Genomic DNA, 20,320 nt, shown 5'->3' with positions numbered 1-20,320 from the left:
CTATTACACTATTACACTATTACACACTATTACACTATTCCACTATTCCACTATTACACACTATTACACTATTCCAATATTACACACTATTACACTATTACACACTATTACACTATTACACACTATTACACTATTACACACTATTACACTATTACACTATTACACACTATTACACACTATTACACTATTACACACTATTACACAAAATTACACTATTACACTATTACACACTATTACACTATTACACACTATTACACTATTACACACTATTACACACTATTACACTATTACACTAGCACACTATTACACTATTACACACTATTACACACTATTACACACTATTACACACTATTACACTATTACACACTATTACACTATTACACACTATTACACACTATTACACACTATTAAACTATTACACACTATCACACTATTACACACTATTACACTATTACACTATTACACACTATTACACTAGTACACTATTACACTAGCACACTATTACACACTATTACACTAGCACACTATTACACACTATTACACTAGCACACTATTACACACTATTACACTATTACACAAAATGTGCACATTTTAGTTTTTCATTTTAGGTATTTTGTGGTACTTTGTGGTATATTTCCAGGCACTTTGGGGTATTTTGGGATATGTTGGGGTACTTTGGGGTACTGTGGGGTATTTTGGGGTATACTTTGGGGTACTTTGGGGTATTTTGGGGTACTTTGGGGTATTTTGGGGTATACTTTGGGGTATTTTGGGGTACTTTGGGGTATTTTCTGGTATTTTGGGGTATACTTTGGGGTACTTTGGGGTATTTTAGGGTACTTTGTGGTATTTTGGGGTATTTTCTGGTACTTTGGGGTATTTTGGGGTATTTTGGGGTACTTTGGGGTATTTCCTGGTACTTTGGGGTATTTTGGGGTATACTTTGGGGTACTTTGGGGTACTTTGGTGTATTTTCTGGTACTTTGGGGTATACTTTGGGGTATTTTGGGGTACTTTGGGGGTATTTTGGGGTATTTTGGGGTACTTTGGGCTATTTTTTGGTACTTTGGGGGTATTTTGGGGTATACTTTGGGGTATTTTGGGGTACTTTGGGGTATTTTCTGGTACTTTGGGGTATTTTGGGGTATACTTTGGGGTATTCTGGGGTACTTTAGGGTATTTTGGGGTACTTTGGGGTATTTTGGGGTATTTCAGGGTACTTTGGGGTATTTTGGGGTACTTTGGGGTATTTTGGGGTATTTTGTGGTATACTTTGGGGTATTTTGGGGTATACTTTGGGGTATTTTCTGGTACTTTGGGGTATTTTGGGGTATACTTTGGGGTATTTTGGGGTACTTTGGTGTATTTTCTGGTACTTTGGGGTATACTTTGGGGTATTTTGGGGTACTTTAGGGTATTTTGGGGTACTTTGGGGTATTTTGGGGTATTTTAGGGTACTTTGGGGGTATTTTGGGGTATACTTTGGGGTATTTTGGGGTACTTTGGGGTATTTTGTGGTATACTTTGGGGTATTTTGGGGTATACTTTGGGGTATTTTGGGGTACTTTAGGGTATTTTCTGGTACTTTGGGGTGATTAGTAGGACCCCAAAATACCCCAAAGTATAGTGTCAGCCGCCATTCAGTCACTGAGTCAGTCAGTCTAATGATTGATCATCAGTTCATTGAATGGCTTGATTACTTATCACAGTAGATAAAAGCCAACACATAAAACTTAAGTGTAATACCCTTCCTTAAATGGCACTTTGGCTACCTCTACTGTACTCTGTTGTGTTACACCGTGGCCCACAATGGGGCCTCAAGGTGATAGGAAATTACTGAAAATATGAACTCACAAAACATCAAAAGTACAATTGCCATTATACTTTCTGTAGATGTCATTTCTGCTCTCATATGTTCTCTAAAAATGGGGAAAATGTAATATAAATAAGGATATTTGCTTTGTAAATACTTGAGGACTACTACTATGGCTAAATCACTTGTATACCTACCTTTTATGAGGTCAAATGGAATAAGTTGGACAACCTGCATTGGAGTGTGTGCACAGACAGAGCTGTGATGATGACAGACAGACAGTTATCCTGCCACTCCTAGTTAAATTCACTTACGGTCATGTGTGTTGTTGATGATGATGATGTTGTTGTTCTCCTAGAGTGGAGAATTATTATGTTAATAAAATGTTCCTCTTAGGGGATGGGCTTACAAAACAAGACACAGTTAACATAGAGCTATTTAACTCTTATTTGAAAGAAATACCACTTTCAGCACCTTTAAAGGTCTATATGTTTTTTGGTGTTCATACCTGTTCAGCATCTGTCTGCATCAGACATGGTTTACTCCAATTCAAGGTATTTCATAGACTACACCTCTCTAAGAGCAGACTTGCCGAGATCTACCCGAATGTCGATCGGACCTGCGCAGGTGCCATCAGGCTCCAGCCACTCTCTGCCATATGTTCTGGTCATGCCCATCACTATCCCGATTCTGGCCATCTGTTTTTGAAACCTTTTCCTTCATCTGTGACAGGGAGATCAGCCCTAACCACTTGGTTGCAGTCTTTGGAGTGCTCCCTGGCGAAATTAGGGTATCTGTTGCTCAATCAGATGCTGTGGCCTTCTCCTCTTTGTTGGCTAGACGCCTTATTTTGCTTAACTGGAAGTCAGCCATTCCTCCATCACATCGACGCTGGGTCGAAGATGTGATGGCACACCTAAAACTTGAGACTTAAATACTCTACCCAGACATTTTTCCAAATTTGGCAGCCATTTTTAGATTATTTTAATAAAAAATTCCCAGCTGAGGATGTTTAGGCAGAAGACGGTGATTTATTAGACAGGCAATTTCTGTATGGCAAGTGACAACCTGTATAAGAATGATGCCATTTTCTTTTATTATTATTATTATTACTTTTCTTTTTCTCTTTTTGTCTACTGTATTTTTTATTTATTTTAGGTATTGTGTGGTTATATGTAGTCATGTATTGTGTTTGTATGTATGTAAATAATGTTGTTGTTGAACCTTAAAAAAAACCAATACAAATTATATTATATATATATTATAATTTTAATAATACCTGTTCAGCATGGATCTCCTGTATGAAGAGCAGAATGTCTCTTCCCGTTATAAAAACTCTCCATGCAGTAGCTCCTGTTCTCTTAACTTAAAAAAAAAAATTATAATAACAATAACAATAATAAAAAATAAATAAAAGAAAACGAACCCTCTTACTATCTTTTTACTAATGTATACCGGACTACTATGCTGCTACTATATAACTTACTATACTACTACCTATCATGCTAATATGTCTATACTCTACTATGCACTCAGAGTGTATACACTCAAGTTCGACACCATTTGACGAACGATGCCACTGACCCTTATAGCTGCCAGATATACCCCTCCTGCTGACTTGTTGTTCACAATAAGAAGTCGCTTTGTATGAAAGCGTCGGCTGAATGACAGAATGTTATAGTGGAGGCAGACGTATTCCCATCGTTCCATTGTGTCTCTCGTACAGAAGCAGTGTAGTGTGTTTGGATTGGTGCCTAAGAGACACTGATCTTGTGATATCTGTTCTGTTATTGAAACTGAAGTTATTAGATGGAGTTGCGCTGCACCCTCTTGGGGGTTGTTTTGGGTAAGAGATTAATGCGCACATCTGTCCCACTTCCTACATGTTATTTTGGAGAGAAAATAAACCCATATGTTGATGTTCAGAATGATCACAAGTCTCCCGTGTTATTATTTTATTATAGATTACATACATTGGTGGCAGCGGTGGGGTCTAACTGCCCTTCGAATTTGTATCCAGGTTACGTAGCAATGGGGGTTGGATCTCAATGCCTTAAGGTCCCCTATTGTTCACTATTTGGGCAATTTTACACAACTCCTGTGAGTCTATGGAACACATCTGTAAGTATTTTTTTCAATAAAATTCATTGTTTTGTATTTTTAATCAAGTACTTGGGTGCACCACTGTCTCCCCTTCTAAAGTACAAGCTGTCTTTGGCTGCGGGTTCCGACCATACTCGCAATGCGCTTTGATCGACAGTCACCCACCTGCACTGGCAGATACTGAGATACGCTATAGGATGGAGGAACCTTTCAAAGCGCGCACACACAACCTCTCCGTCTCTGGGTGTGTGTGCGCGGCGTGCGTGTATGTGCGTGTACGTGACGTAAGTTGGGGCGAGTGTGTATGTCTGTGAGACGAGAGGAAGAGAAGCGCTGCGTGTAGCCCAAAAACTGCCACTGCCCTGCAGGCCCATTGCTTGTGGAGCACGATATCATTACATTAGGAAACAATTAGGAACACTGTCGAACACTTTTGAGGAAGTGCTGACAGTTGAACAGCTGAAGGTGGCAACTCTGCTGTCGAAACCGTTTCTGCATTATTTCCACTCGCTGCTTGGTTTTGCTCATACTTTCAACGTTATGCTAACTCCTCCAATCACAGTTGATTGTGGGCGGGCCGGTGGCAGATCAGAATTTTTTACACGTCACAGATCCGGGTAAATTCAGAATGGCTTGTTTCAGTGGGGGCCGGCGTTCTTGTCTAAGCTGAACTGCAGAAACGGGACTTGGTACAGATTTCACAGTGTTGGTACAACCCCACATTGCTTGAAAACAATGCAGAACACTGGAAATGGCCATTTTTACAATAGGGGACCTTTAACCTCGGTTAGGTGCTCGCATGGACGAAAAGACGCACTTCTCTGGGGGGAAACGACTATACTGACGACGTCGATCGCAGTCGACCAGTACCTGCTACTGTAACTGGTCTGACCCTTTAGATCAGTTAGTGCGGCCGCCAGTGGATCCTATGGCCCCAGGTTTAAATCCACTCGGTTACACTATTAAGATCAGTTCCTGAAACTCGAAGAACTCAGAGTATTGTTACTATGGCAAAAGCATCACTTGGATCAACATTCCATTCGCAGTTAAAGGTGCTGTAAGTGGTATTTTATTTGTTAAAATAAGCTGTCTACATGTTAAAAATAATAGCTCTATACATTCCAACAGCAAACACTGATACCTGTGTTTTGGTCAGTAATGTGGGTCTCCCAGTCCCTCCACTCTGCAATAAAAAAAAATGATTTTCTGGTATCCTGTTCTCACTTTATCCAACCAGGAGAGAGAACTCCATACTGCAAAGATGGGTCTGACAAAAAGAAGAAATACAAACTAGTTTTAAGAAAATATGTGCTTGAAACAAGTAAAATAATCTGCCAGCTAATTTGGCTTGGCAAGATTTCTTGAAATAAGTAAAACTATCTAGGGTTCTCTCTCCTGATTGGATAAAGTGTGGGAAGGGATACCAGAAAATGTATTTTCTGTTTGTAATTGCAGAGTGGAGGGACTGGGAGACCCATGTTACAGCTGTGTCCCACAACCCGTGCACTGTCCACACATTAAAGTCTGATTGACATGACAATTATGACAACATAATTATGTATTAGGTAATGTATTGATTGATTGAAACCTTTATTTATACTCGGGTGAGTTCTGAGGTGAGGCCACCTCATTTACAGAACTGCTGAGTGTACAACAAGATAAAACAACAATGTGCAGTGCAATCAGTTAAAAACAGTTACACCATGAATAATTTAGAAATGAAATCAGACGGCGGTCAGGTGGCGTAGCGGAGATTGCGCTCGTCACCAATGCAAGAGACTGGGGTCTCGACTCCCGGAGTCAGCATTGCCTTGGCTTGGGCTGATCGCTATACTAACTTGTTTGGCTGGGGTTAGGGGGAGGGAAGCGTGGGTGGGAAAACTGGCGTTGTGGACAGCGACCCCTACAGGTCAGGTCTGCATGGGCGCTTGCTCAGCGGAGGCAGGACTTGAGGAAGGTAGCAGTGACCTCCCACATGTTACACTTCACCAATGAGAGCCCTCGCTGCCAGGTGAGAAGAGAGCCACTGGCTGTCGCCGCACGTGTCGGAGGAAGCGTACGGATACTTCAGGGTTCCCTTGTACCGACCAGTAAGAGAACATGCGCACAACAACCAGGTAGGGGAGGGGGGGGGGGGGGGGGGGGGGGGGGGGGAATTGGCACAACGACTAAATTGGGACAGGGAGAAAAACAGAGAAAAATCTGAGAAAGAGAGATAAAAAAAAAAATAATATGAAATCAGACATTTAAATTCCTTAAGGGAAGGAAGAACTTCCAACTTTAACTTTGATTGAATGTCATTCCAGGACTTTGGGGCTGCATAAGAGAATGCTGTCCTGCCGAGTCCTGTACTAGGTCCGTGGAACTTTAAATGTGATCCAGTTACTAGATGGTGTTTGATGGGCTGGAGCATTCCTGTCCAACAGGGCAGATATGTACGGTGGCTGCCGGTCAAGGCCTTGAAAATGTACAAGAGCCAATGATAGTCTCGCCGAGCTGCCAGGGATGGCCAACCAACCTTACTGTAAAGAATACAATGGTGTGTATCATCATACCTATCTCCAGTAATAAATCTGAGTGCAGAGTGGTGCACAGAGTCCAAGGGTTTCAGGGTGGAAGCTGAAGCATGACGATAAATTACATCTCCACTTGAGTGCCAATCATTATGTCAGTCTTGTCAAGTCGCCATCATGAAAATAATTAAGCCATCACGTGCAGTTTAGAAAAAAGAGGAAAGAAGAAGGTACTGTATGCAGCTATACTGTATGTCATTCCTTCATGAGTACCTATAAATATTATTGCATATGGGTGTAGGTAGCTAGATCTATCTATCTAGCTACTATAAACGTATAGCCTACTGTATGTTGCTAGCTATAGCTATGTTGCTTGCTATGCCTATATGCTATTAAATGTAAGTATATTATAAATAATTAAATATATATTAAAAACAACAGATAATTATTACTGGTAAGCTACAGCAAGTTCCTTTATTTGTAAGCTTACTATACAGCCTACAGGTTATTTTCATTAAGATGTTGTACATGCAGCAAGTTCACAACAAATTCAAATCTTCCTCCACAAATGTATGATCAAGTTAATATAATGACAGTCTTCAATATTAAATAATAAAATCTAGTTAGAGAGAGAGAGAGAGAGAGAGAGAGAGAGAGAGAGAAAGAGAGAGAGAGAGAGAGAGAGATAGAGAGAGAGAAGAGAGAGAGAGAGAGAGAGAGAGAGAGAGAGAGAGAGAGAGAGAGAGAGAGAGAGAGATGTTACAGCACAGACTTGACAGACAGACAGAAGTTAGTTCAAACAATGATAAAGAACATGATGATTAGATTATCTTAAATGTTGGTTTTGTCTTTGATCTTGAACTTTCTCTCTGGGAGGTGATAACTGGTTCAGATGTTTCCATAGATATGAAGGTCTGCAGTGCACACCACAATCACCACCATTTACTAGCCATTACTATAGTTTAGTATTACTGTTGTACTCCTACTGTTATAGTTACTGTAAGGATGATAATAATAATACTTATAATGTAAAAATTATAACATGTGATAATATAGTTTTTCATGTACTTAGGTGTTAGAATATCACGTTTTAGAGAATAGAGCCATATACTGTACCTTGCTGTGGGGATGGGAAGTGGGGCTTTGAGATGTTCTGGGTGACAAAGGTTGCTGAACTCATGTTAGGCCTGTGGCCTTATGGGACTGTGCCACATCAAATTAATGACGTTGGTTGGGAGGGAAGGAATTAAGGGGTTAATTACATTGTTTCTCCTATGTCTTCTTGTCTGTATGTCTGTCTATGCTGTAACATTACATAGTTGTCCTATGTTTTATTTTTTTGTAACGCATGTGTTCCAACAAAACTAATGTCTGTATCAAGAGACAATAAAGAATTATCTTATCTTATCTTATCTATTACCATTATGAAAACAATGATGATATTGTAATTTCTCACTTTTTTTTTCCAATGGGGAAACTTACTTATGAATATCTCCAAAATGACCCATATCCCTTTGAGGCCTCCTGTGAATGCAAATTGATAATTGTGTATATCTTATTATAAACAACTCGGTAACCATTCAAAATGAAATTGCGTAAAACTAAAGACACATGTGAACTTAAAACATTTTTGTGGAAGATTTTAGAGTTAAAATGCCAAATGGCTATTAAAAAGGGAAATTCCAGTCACAAAATAATAAACATCCTTGTTATAGAAAAGAGACAGAAAACATGCAAATACCATATGAGACATAAATGAAAGCAGAAGTTTTATAAAAACATGCACACCACCCAAATCCACCCATGCAGACAACCATGCAGTAAAAAACTAATCACATTCACTATATCATTTATTTTATTAAATTGTATTTCATTTAATTGTATTTACTTGTATTTAATAAAATTTTATTTAATTTACTTGTATTTCATAATCTTTAAAAAAAAAAATTAAGGACAGAAATGATACATTTGTTCAGGAATAAATGGTCCAGATCCACCTGAATGAATCCTGAATATATTTTTTTATACTTTACACCTTTATACTGTACTTTTCGACAAAACATCTAGCAATTATGGAAGGGCTCTGGAAGCTCAATGGAACGAGGTGTGACTGATGATTACAAAAAACAGCCACAATATCAGTAAACCTCCTCTGTCTTTTCATGCTCCCTTGTCTTGTGTTGTTAATTTAAAATCCTGTGGTGATGGTTTATATTAATCTGATGAGAATAATCACAAGCAAGACCACATGCATGTTAAAACTATGAATATGGAAAGACATTGAACAGAAGCTGTGAACTGATTGATTGATTGATTGAACATTTTATTAACAGATTACAGAATGGGTACAATACAGTACGGCTCAATACACACAATTGTTAAGGGGATGCAGACCAGAGAAAGACTTTCGTCTTGTTTACATCAGGGTCCCCCATTTTCAATTCATCATAACATTTATGACATGCACGACATACTGTGCAGACATTTATGACATACAAGATATACAAATATACAGTACTGTTTACTTACAGACAGAGTTTCTAAAAGAGAATATATACATTTGAGGGGGAAGAAAATGTACATTGGAGGGGGTTGGGTGGGTGGGGGGGGGGGGGGGTTGGACATGTACCTTCTCAACTGAAGTTGAGAACAAAAACAACAATGTTAATGTCACACAGGATACAAATCACTAAACGTTTTATTATCATACCATACCATACCTTGTACAAATAGAGGAATGCAACATTTCATATTGTATCCTCCTTTAATTGCCTCCTGATATACATTTAGTTTATTATTATTATATTCTTTTTTTTAAGATCATATAAAACTTATTTTTTCTTCACAGAACTACTTGACTGAGTGATACTGATCACTCAAGAAACTAAAACAGTTGAACAGTCACGGTTTTAGCCCATATCATATTAAACCAAAATCGCCTAACATTTAACAGAGTATATTACAGAATCCAGCCCAATATGTCAGAAGGACCCCAGGTCTCTATTTGTCAATATTGAAAATGTATCAAATACTCTGCCACAATTTACTTAAAACATTACACAATGTTCTCAATTATTCATTATAATCCATGTTTTGATGGCAATGAGTGATAGTGCTTTTTAAAGTATATTTAAAGCTTTCCCATGAATTTCCCCAAGGGGATCAATAAAGGAATATTTTATCTTATCTTATCTTTCTACACAAATGTGCTTTAGGTTCAATGTGTGAAACCAACACAGAAGCTGCATGAAGCAACTTTTGTTTGTCTTTTTTTATTCTTTGTTTTTCAATCATGTTCAAAATAAAGATGCATTCATTCAACACAAACAGTAATCAAACAGGCTCTTACCTGGTTTCACTACGTGTCTGGCTGATGAGAACTCTTTGTGTCTCACAAAGTACACTCATCTCTTCCATAATGACGTCCCTCACTATGCCCCGCTCTTCTAGAAAAACAAGATGCATGTTGATTCAACGGTCAGAGGAAAATTGCTAATGAAATCATGCCTTTCCTGGATTCAAAACATCCTCATATAGGCTATTAGTACAGCAATAATTGGTAGCAAATGTACTCTGCAATGCATTTACATTTTAGTCATTGAACTGACACTTTTATCCAAATTGTGTACAACATGTCAGCAGGAGGGGTGCTGGGGTCAGTGGTATTGTTAATAGCAGGGCCGAACTTCAGTACTACAATGCTTAACATGTAGCATTTGTTATTTGCTATGTATAGTCCTGAATGAATGAATCAACCATGCGGGGCGACAGTGGCTCGGGAGGTAGAACAGTCGTCTGGCAATCCGGAGGTTCCCGGTTCGATTCCCGCTCCTCCCGGGCAGCGTGTCGAATCGATGTGTCCTTGAGCAAGACACTTAACCCCTAATTGCTCCTGATGAGCAGGTTGGCACCTTGTATGCGGTTGCCTCAGCCGTCGGTGTGTGAATGGCAAAAATTTGAGTAACAAATTGTAAAGCGCTTTGGATAAAAGCGCTATATAAAAAAGCAGCCATTTACCATTTACCATGCTATACATTGTAATTGATACACAAAAAAAGAAAAAGAAAAAGTGAATCCTGACAATATTAAAAGGCAGACCAATTCTTAATTTGGGTGTTCCACCATAACAACACACGATTAGTCGATGCAAACAATTGATTGACACTGAGAGATCCGTTAATCAGCAGTGATTAAACTGTATTCTTACAACTCTGCTTAATCTCATCTAGAAGGATCTGATTAATCTCTCCTTTGATAACAGATGAGGTCAACTCCTCCTGAGAAATGCCTTTAAAATGGAGGGGTCTGTCCATCTTTCAGTCAGATACTGAAAATCTTAGTACACGTAGGGGACCATATACCTCTGTGACCACAGGTAAGAAGAGATACAGTACATTACACTGTGGCTTGTTTTTTTGTAAGTTAACACTGCAATAATTATTCAGCACAATATATGTTATTTAGTCAGACATATGTATGTTTTTTTTATACATTTTATTTGTATTATTATTCAGAAACTACAGAACATTCATTTAACTCTTTGCTTCTTTGATTTACAGATCTAGTCACTGCCTGCCCTGAACATCCAGTCTAGGCTCATCTCGTATCATGGGGAACTCACCATCCGGCACCATCACGACCCCCGCTACTAGGAAGACGGCCTGGTGGGGCCGCTGCAAGGAAGACGAGGTCCTGCTGCAGGACTACCTGGCTAAACACGAAAGAGACATGTGGAAGTTTGGGATGAAGCGAAGCACTTCTGGGGGAATGGCACTTCTTACTCGCAACACCCGCATTCGCTATAGTCATCTCTCCACTCCGGACAGCGTCAGCTTCAGTCAGAGATGAGGAGAAGTGTTAACCCCAACCTTTGTCAGTGACCGAGAGTCCACAATTGATCTGAGAGCAGAGGTTCCAAAGACTCTCAATCGACTCTAAATAGACTCTACTCAATAGACTCTACTCAACAAAACAGCAAGAAGAGCCGGACGGTGGGGATAGTTACTTCAATATCCCGGAAAAGCTGCTTGAATGTTTTTTTGTTTTGTTTTTCTTTCTCCTAGAATTGATTGATGATTGTGTGTCCTATTCTGTTTTGTGGATCAACCTTTTTACAGTTTCTATAATTAATTGGATAAGTTAATCCTTTATCTGCCTCTTATATATATATGCAATTGAGAATAAGCTACTCATTGGCTGGTGGATGTAATTACATTACTGTAAGGTGGATGTCATTATATTTGTAAATGCAGCTATGGTTAACAGTTGGTTAATATAGTTATATTCGCTTACAATTTTATATGTTTATTTTTGCATATTAATAATAATTATTATAATACACATGATTGTATTTCATTGTATTTCATATGGGTTTATATAGATAATATGAGCGGCGCATGATTTCTTTTTGCTTGTGCAATTATTTAGTCTCTCGAGACTTGGTTCCACTTAATATCCGGTGACGTGTTTCCGCCTTCTCGTTTTGAGTCCCGACATGACTGGAGGGATGGCTGTATTGACTTTGCGGTCAATTCTAGCAAGTAAAGATAGTTTTCTGACAAGACAATCTAACAAGACAATTTAACAAGACAAAGACGAAAGACACAACACCAGAACTTTCGATGTTCTCTTATACTGGCACGCAGCCAATAAGGTATTGATTGCTATGGATGATGATTTCCGTTATATGTTGATGGTTGATGTTTAGCTACGTTTTGATGGGCTTTCAATTGCTAATGGTATCATTTGTATGTATTGTACAGATTTTACGTTTTGGATGGAGAATGAACAAGCTTCATTAAAATCTGTTCAAGAAATCTACTTGTGTACTGCGTCGTGCCTGGAGGATGTCACAATATTACTGTAAGGTGGATGTCATTACATTACTGTAAGGTGGATGTCATTATTACATTACTGTAAGGTGGATGTCACAATATTACTGTAAGGTGGATGTCATTACATTACTGTAAGGTGGATGTCATTATTACATTACTGTAAGGTGGATGTCATTACTGTGGTGGATGTCATTATAGTATTAAGGTGGATGTCATTATAGTATTAAGGTGGCTGTCATTATATTACTTTAAGGTGGATGTCATTATATTACTGTAAGGTGGATGTCATTATATTACTGTAAGGTGGATGTCATTATATTACTTTAAGGTGGATGTCATTATATTACTTTAAGGTGGATGTCATTATATTACTGTAAGGTGGATGTCATTACATTACTGTAAGGTGGATGTCATTACATTACTGTAAGGTGGATGTCATTATATTACTTTAAGGTGGATGTCATTATATTACTTTAAGGTGGATGTCATTATATTACTGTAAGGTGGATGTCATTACATTACTGTAAGGTGGATGTCATTACATTACTGTAAGGTGGCTGTCATTATATTACTTTAAGGTGGATGTCATTACATTACTGTAAGGTGGATGTCATTATATTACTTTAAGGTGGATGTCATTACATTACTGTAAGGTGGATGTCATTACATTACTGTAAGGTGGATGTCATTACATTACTGTAAGGTGGATGTCATTATATTACTTTAAGGTGGATGTCATTATATTACTTTAAGGTGGATGTCATTATATTACTTTAAGGTGGATGTCATAGGCTTTTGAATGTAGAGTTGTGCACAGACCTATAGGAGTGGATATAGGAGGTCAGGCTATTCTCGGTCCTCGCTCCACAATGGTGGAACGAACTTTCCACCACAGTCAGGACAGCTGAAACCCAGTACATTTTCCACCATAGACTAAAAACGTACCTCTTCAAACAATATCTGAATAAGAATTAGTAAATAAAACCATATTACTGTAGTTTTTAGTACTATTATGTACCTTACTGTGCTACTACTATCTATCATGCTAATGTTTCTACTATGCACTCAGAGTCTAACACTCAAGATCGACTCTATCTGACGTACAATACCATTGACCCGTAGCATCATCTAAATGACTGAATGTAAATGTCTGTCCAAAGAGTAGCATCAGCTGTGGGACTCTATTTGTGCACATGTCAATGTCTTCTTCCCTTTGAATGTTCTTTGAACGTCTGCAAACCTCTGCATCAATTACCACAATACAACCAAAATAAATATCCACTTTCACGTTCTACAAGAGTAGACTTTCTTTTCTTTAAAATGATTACTGTTCCTAAGTGTGTCTGTACTTAGTGTCTTCTTTGTGGTTTTTTTCACAGCCTCATTTCTTTGTTCTTACCGCAGAAAGCCGTGGTGGGAGCTCTCGAACAGGAAACAGGAAATAGCTACTGAGAGGTTATGGTAAAGTGAGGTAGGAGGTAGGAGGTGTCAAAGGAGGAGGAGGTGTCAAATAATGTGTTAACTGAAAGAGACCCCTTTATATCCATTGCTGATTGAATGTTTAGACCTATATATTTGATGTTTTTTTATTTATTTTTGTAGGTGCTGCTAACAACCATGATGTCGCATACATCACCCATGTTTCACATCCTGTCTTACAGGCATGTGCACACATAGAGCCCAAGGGGTGCTTGAGCACCTGCCTTTTTGAGCCTCATAAAAATAAAAAAATAAATAATTTTCTTTTGCCGTTACGCATATAGACTGCCCTTCCAACTGAAAAATGTCAGGATAGAATCGAAATATTAGGTAAAGAGAGAGAGATGCCCCATATTTCATTGCAGTTTGCACGGCCTCCTCAGCGTGCCTCTTCGCGGACGCTAAACAGTTAGATGCACCTATTACACTAGAGGAACTTAGGGAGGCTATATCTGAATTGCAAAGTGGTAAGGCACCTGGATGGGATGGTATCCCACCAGAACTGTACCTCTCATGTTGGGATGTAATTGGACCCCTATTACTTGATATGATTTTATACTCAATCAAAGAGGGGAACTTCTCCAGGGACGTTAATATGGCACTCATATCTGTCCTCCTTAAAAAAGACAAAGACCCCACCGAATGCGGTAGTTATAGACCCTTAAGCCTCCTCGGAACCGATCTCAAGCTGTACGCTAAGGTACTAGCCATCAGACTTCAAAAGCATATGACATCTTTAGTTCATCCTGATCAGACAGGCTTCATAAGAGGCCGTCTGATCACGGATAATATTAGACGGTTACTGCATGTGATAGACGCCAGCAAGGATGCCGAGCCTCCTATAGCTGTTTTATCCTTGGATGCGATGAAGGCCTTTGATAGGTTGGAATGGTCTTATTTATGGGCAGTACTTGGAAGGATGGGGTTAGGAGATGGATTAATTAATATGATCAAAGTACTATACACAGATCCGTCAACCATGATTATAACAAGTAAATTCACCTCCCCACACTTCCCTGTGTCGCGTTCGTCCAGACAGGGTTGTCCTCTTAGTCCCGGACTATTTGCTCTATTCCTAGAGCCTTTGGCACAGTATATAAAACAATCCCAATCCATAGAGCCAATCTCAATTAAGGGCACACAGCATCATATCAGTTTATATGCGGACGATGTAATATTGTTCATGCAAAACCCTACCACCTCACTGCCTCATCTTCTCAAGGTAATAGATGATTTTGGCAATCTATCGGGATTTAAGATAAACTGGCCAAAATCGGCCTTCCTTCCACTTAATGTGACTGCGAAGGCTACCTCCCTCCCAGTAAATATACCAATGGTAGAACACTTTAGATGTCTTGGAGTTGAAATATTCCCCACTATATGCCAAACGGTGAAGTATAATTATACCGGATTCCTAGATAGGATCACAAATGACTTCGGCAGGTGGTCAAAACTAAAAAACTCAGTACAGGCCCAAGCATCAATAGTTAAGATGGATGTTTTACCCAGAATAAATTTCTTCAGCTCGATGTTGCCGTTACCCCCCCCCCCCCCCACCCCCCCCCCCCCCGTTGGTTACTGGCAAAAATTACACTCCGCTGCATATAAATGTATTTGGAACAACAAACCTCCACGAATAAAAAGATCCACTGCACAGAGAAATAAAGCATAAACTACTATTTTAAAGCGTTTTCTTTAAAGGGGAACTATCTTATAAATGGCCTTTTTGAGTGTTTAGCATTGTTTCCTAGCTATGTGAACTTATATTAATATGATCTATGTCTCAAAATTCTCATATTGGCGCATTCTTCCAATTCTCCTCTCACAATATTCACCCTCACTGAACTGAGTCATTTGAAAATGTGCGCGATTTGTGATGTCAGAGAGACACCGCTGCATGTTAATGAAGAGGTGCAAGATGAGCTGCACACAGTTCTGCTGCCCAGGCTCAAAACGGCTCGAGATCTTGAGGTAGAAAAATGCTGTTTTTGAGGACTTGATTAGAAATACAAAACAATGAATAAAAAAAATATATATATTACAGAGGTGTTCCATAGACTCACAGGAATTGTGTAAAAGTGCCCAAATAGTGAAAGAAATAGTAAAATAGTTCCCCTTTAAGACCACTGATCACCTGGTTTGATTCTCAAGCATCCGTATCCTGGAGACCATTAGAGGAGAACATAGTGGCACCACATAGACTGCAGGATATAGTATACACCAACTTATCAATTAAGCAATGCAACTTGAAATTTGGCCCTCTTATTACACATGTGATCCGGATATGGCGTGACACACAGAAAAAATGTACTAACCAACATAAATGGCATAGTCATTCTCCCCTATTTAATAACAATTTACTCCTTATTGCACAACAACCTATCAGATTTACCAAATGGGAAAAGAAAGGCATACATACATTGGGGGATGTCTTCAACGACCGGGGTTTCTGCAGCTATAAAGATATATCTAACAAATTTAACCTCACCAGCTCCACTTATTATTTCTATCTACAATTAAGAGCAGCTTTAAGGGCTCATGGAGTCCCATTAAAGATGCCACTTGAGCACCACAGATATCACAAATTATTTTATGAAAAGGAGACATCGAGAGGCTTCGTCTCTGACTTTTATCGTCACTTACTTACGTCCTCATATGATGTCCTTCCCCTAGACTTAGTTTGGAGGAAGGATATACCAAACTTGGAAGTAGATTTTGATTGGGATGAAGTCTGGGCAAACGTTCGGATCATCAACAGATTAATCTTAATTTTATTCATATAACTTACTTAACTCCTAGACGTTTGCACCTAATGGGGCTTAAACAGGACCCTTGATGCTCCTTGTGTTTAAACTGTGATATTGGTAGATTTATGCATATGTATTGGGAATGCCCTCCTGTTAAGATATTCTGGGAAGAAGTAACGACTCAATTATCAGAATTCTTATTTCTGACCATACCTGTACTGCCTTCTGTATTGTTGTTGAATGATGTTTCTCAGTTATCAACCTCTGTACATGTAAAGAGAAAAATTTTGTCCGGTCTTACGGCTGCCAAAAAGCTGATAGCATCACGCTGGATTCAACCGGATAAAATGTGCCGGAAGGTATGGGTTCTTACCTATCTCGATGTGATTTATCTAGAGATATCTACCTCACGAATTTTAGGTGTTAATGAAGCCAGCATAGCAATCTGGTTAGATGTGGTGGAGAAGATAAAGGATAGCATATGAACTTGTAATCCCTGGCGTTAAACGGAATAATGGATGGATTGTCCAAGAGGGGGTCCTGAGGGGGGGGGGGGGTGGGGGGGAAGGGAAGGTGAAGGAAAGAGTGAGGAAGAGCAAGCAAGAGCATATTGTATTGTATTTATTATGTGTATATCTTTTAATCTACATTTATTTTGATTTAAGTAATGGACTGTCATTATTGTTATTATTATGTCGGTCATAGTCCTGTGATTTATTGTGGATTTCTACTGTTAATGTATTGTGTGTCTAGTTTTATGTTAAAAAAGGGGAAATAAAAAACATTTGTTAAAAAAAAAATATATTAGAAAAAATGTATTGCAAGTTTTCTGAGATCTTATGTTTATATATGCAAAATAGGCATTACCTCATTAAATATGCAAAAATGTGCATATGACGTTTGGGTATAAATACCAACATTGGATGATGCCAGATTAAAAAAAGAAAATTCATTATGTTGACACATAACACAGTGGACTTTTTACAGAAGGGATTGTGGATATGTCTTTTTATCATCCCATGAATCAGGAAATGCTGACTACAGTCATAAAAAAATCTATTTTCGCCATATTTTTTGGTCTAAATGTACTATAAATCAGGCTATGAATGATATATCAACAAACCCCTCTGTAAAAAGATGCAGGGTATATATAGGAAGAAATGTGGAAAGTATGGTGTGTGTAGGTGCTATGGAATGGTACATGTCTACCCTTGCGTGTGAGAAAAACGCATAAAAACTAATTTTTGGGAAAATGCCTTCAAAGTTCTGTATTGTAATTTTTTTTTTGAAACAGCTATTTACAAATACAATACCTAATCAAACCATTAGTCATTGACAACATAAAAACATGCCTGATAACTGAATAATAATAATGATGTTATTGAACTGAACAGAACTACACAGGCTACAAACAGTGTAGTATACTACAACAGTGTAGTACAGTGTAGTACCCCCTAATAGGCAAAACATATTTTAATAGATATCACTATGAAACTTTCCCAGTTTGTTATGTACATATAAACTAAGAAAAAAAAGATTGCAAGTTTTCTGAATTTTATGTTTATATATGCAAATGAGGCACGTCCCCATTAAATATGTGCACATTTATGGATGCAATAAGGCAAAATGAAGTAAAATAAACAACTAAATGTGTGTTATTGACGTTTTATTGTCCCTAGTTTCATAGAAGACATGTTTAGGAAGCAAAATATAACAAAATCAAAAAGAAAAAAAGGATATTTGCCTATGGGGTGTCTCGCCTTAAGCTAAGATGCCAATAATTGTCTTTGTTGCAATGAGCTGTTGATCAAGGTAAATATTTAACAATCATGTGGAATTAATTAAGAAAAAAGTTGCTGAGTAATAACCCAACATGCTTAGAGGAAATTTGGCAGTTTCATTTTTAGCACAGAAAAAGATTTAAACTTTTAGTCAATAATTATTTTGTTCTTGTATTTACTTATCCAGCTGATATTTAAAGAAAAGGTTGTCTTACACCACAAGTGAATACTGTTGAGATACAGTTTATTGCTTTTTTTGTTTGTTTGTTTGTTTGTTTGTTTGTTTGTTTGTTTGTTTGTTTGTTTGTTTGTTTGTTTATTGATTATGCGGATCCCCATTAGCTGTCACCAGGCAACAGCTATTCTTCCTGGGGTCCACATAGAACTAAACAAAAACATATCTATATATACAAAATAATTTTTTTTAAATTAAAATCCTAACTTAAAAGAGTCAAAACACAAAGAAAGAGAGAATAGTTGACAAATTGAAATAAGAATAATCATCTAAAAGAAAACGTCACGAATCAAACAATAGAAAAGAAGAAGAGAATAACAAACAACTTAAAATCAAAGCTCAAGAATCAAACAAAAAATAAGGAAAAATGAAATAATGGCTATAATTCAGACAAAGATCGTAAAACACAAGAGCCATGCACACTACTTCTTAATTATGAATCCCTGTAGTTGTTTTTTTATGGAAGCTTTTTGGCTTCACCATAGTGCAAATAGAGTGGAATAAGAGGAGTAATCTGTCATGGACTTTTGTTGTATAATCATCATATATATTTTACAGTCATTCATTGTGGTGAATCAGTGGTGATGAATATACCATATATATATAAAATATAAAATGTAAAATATAATATATAATGTGCAAATTCTTAGCCAATTTGCCAGGTTTGAGACCAGGTTCAATACAAACATGTTTTATCATCCTGTAACTTAATGTAAAAAAATCATTGTATAAAACAATAAATAATATGCAACGTTACCATTTGCCTTTATTCAATCATCAAATAGCATTCAGGGAATACTTACACCAAGCAAAGCATCCCATAATCCTACTGATAGCGTTTAATGTTGATATAATGTAGGCCTGTGGGCAATTCATCAGTGCTAATTAGCTACACCTGGGGACTTTCTCACAGAGCCTATTGGGAACATAAAGAGCAGATTACCATCCTGGTGATGAACGGCCCATTGATGTGGTGGGGGGATGGATGGGCTCTTCTGTTTTCCATTTCCATTTCCATTTAGTCATTTAGCTGACGCTTTTATCCAAAGCGACTTACAAATTTTGTACGACAAGACAGCAGGAAGGGTACAACTCTATCAGCTGTGTTCATCAAAGTGTCCAAACTTGAGTGCTCAAGTCAAGTCAAGTCAAGAGTTTTATTTGTCACGGCATACAAGTATACAATGACATGTGGGGGGTCTTGCCCGCAACGATTGTGCATAATACAATAGTAATATATAATAAGAATCCAATAGAACGACATTGTGCAATAAAACAAGTAAACAAAGTAGGGCTTATCGGTATATATACATGAGTTATTTACAGAGAATGGTAGGACATGCTATCAGGTCCTGTGGTAGTGCAATACACTGTTAGCTACGGATGAGGCACTGGGTCTTTATGTACACTGCTATACAATGCTATATTATACAATCTCAAGTTATACTATACTATTCTTAAAGTGACCTTTCCTTTTGTAAAGTGACCATAAGTGTGAGCGTGTGCAGCATGAGTGTGTGTGTGCTCATGTTAAAGTGGCTGCTAGTGTGTGAGCGTGTACAGTGTGTGTGTTGTGTGTGTGCTCATGTGTGCTTGTGTGTGGGGAGTTCAGTGTTCAAGGCTCTGATGGCCTGGGGGAAGAAGCTGAGCCGAAGTCTCTCTGTCCTAGTTGCTGGTGTTCGCAGGCGTTTGCCTGACCGCAGGCAGTGCTACAGACCGCAGTGCTTCAGTGTATGATATTATCAAGAGTGCAAGACAGTAGAGTTTTCTTCTTCATTTCAGATATTGATTGAAGATGTGTCTTTAGATTCCTTG

This window comes from Notolepis coatsorum (assembly GCF_963971535.1).
Source record: "Notolepis coatsorum genome assembly, chromosome: 19".
NCBI lineage: Eukaryota > Metazoa > Chordata > Actinopteri > Aulopiformes > Paralepididae > Notolepis > Notolepis coatsorum.
The sequence above is the reverse complement of the archived record's forward strand: the minus strand, read 5'-3'. Positions refer to the sequence as shown.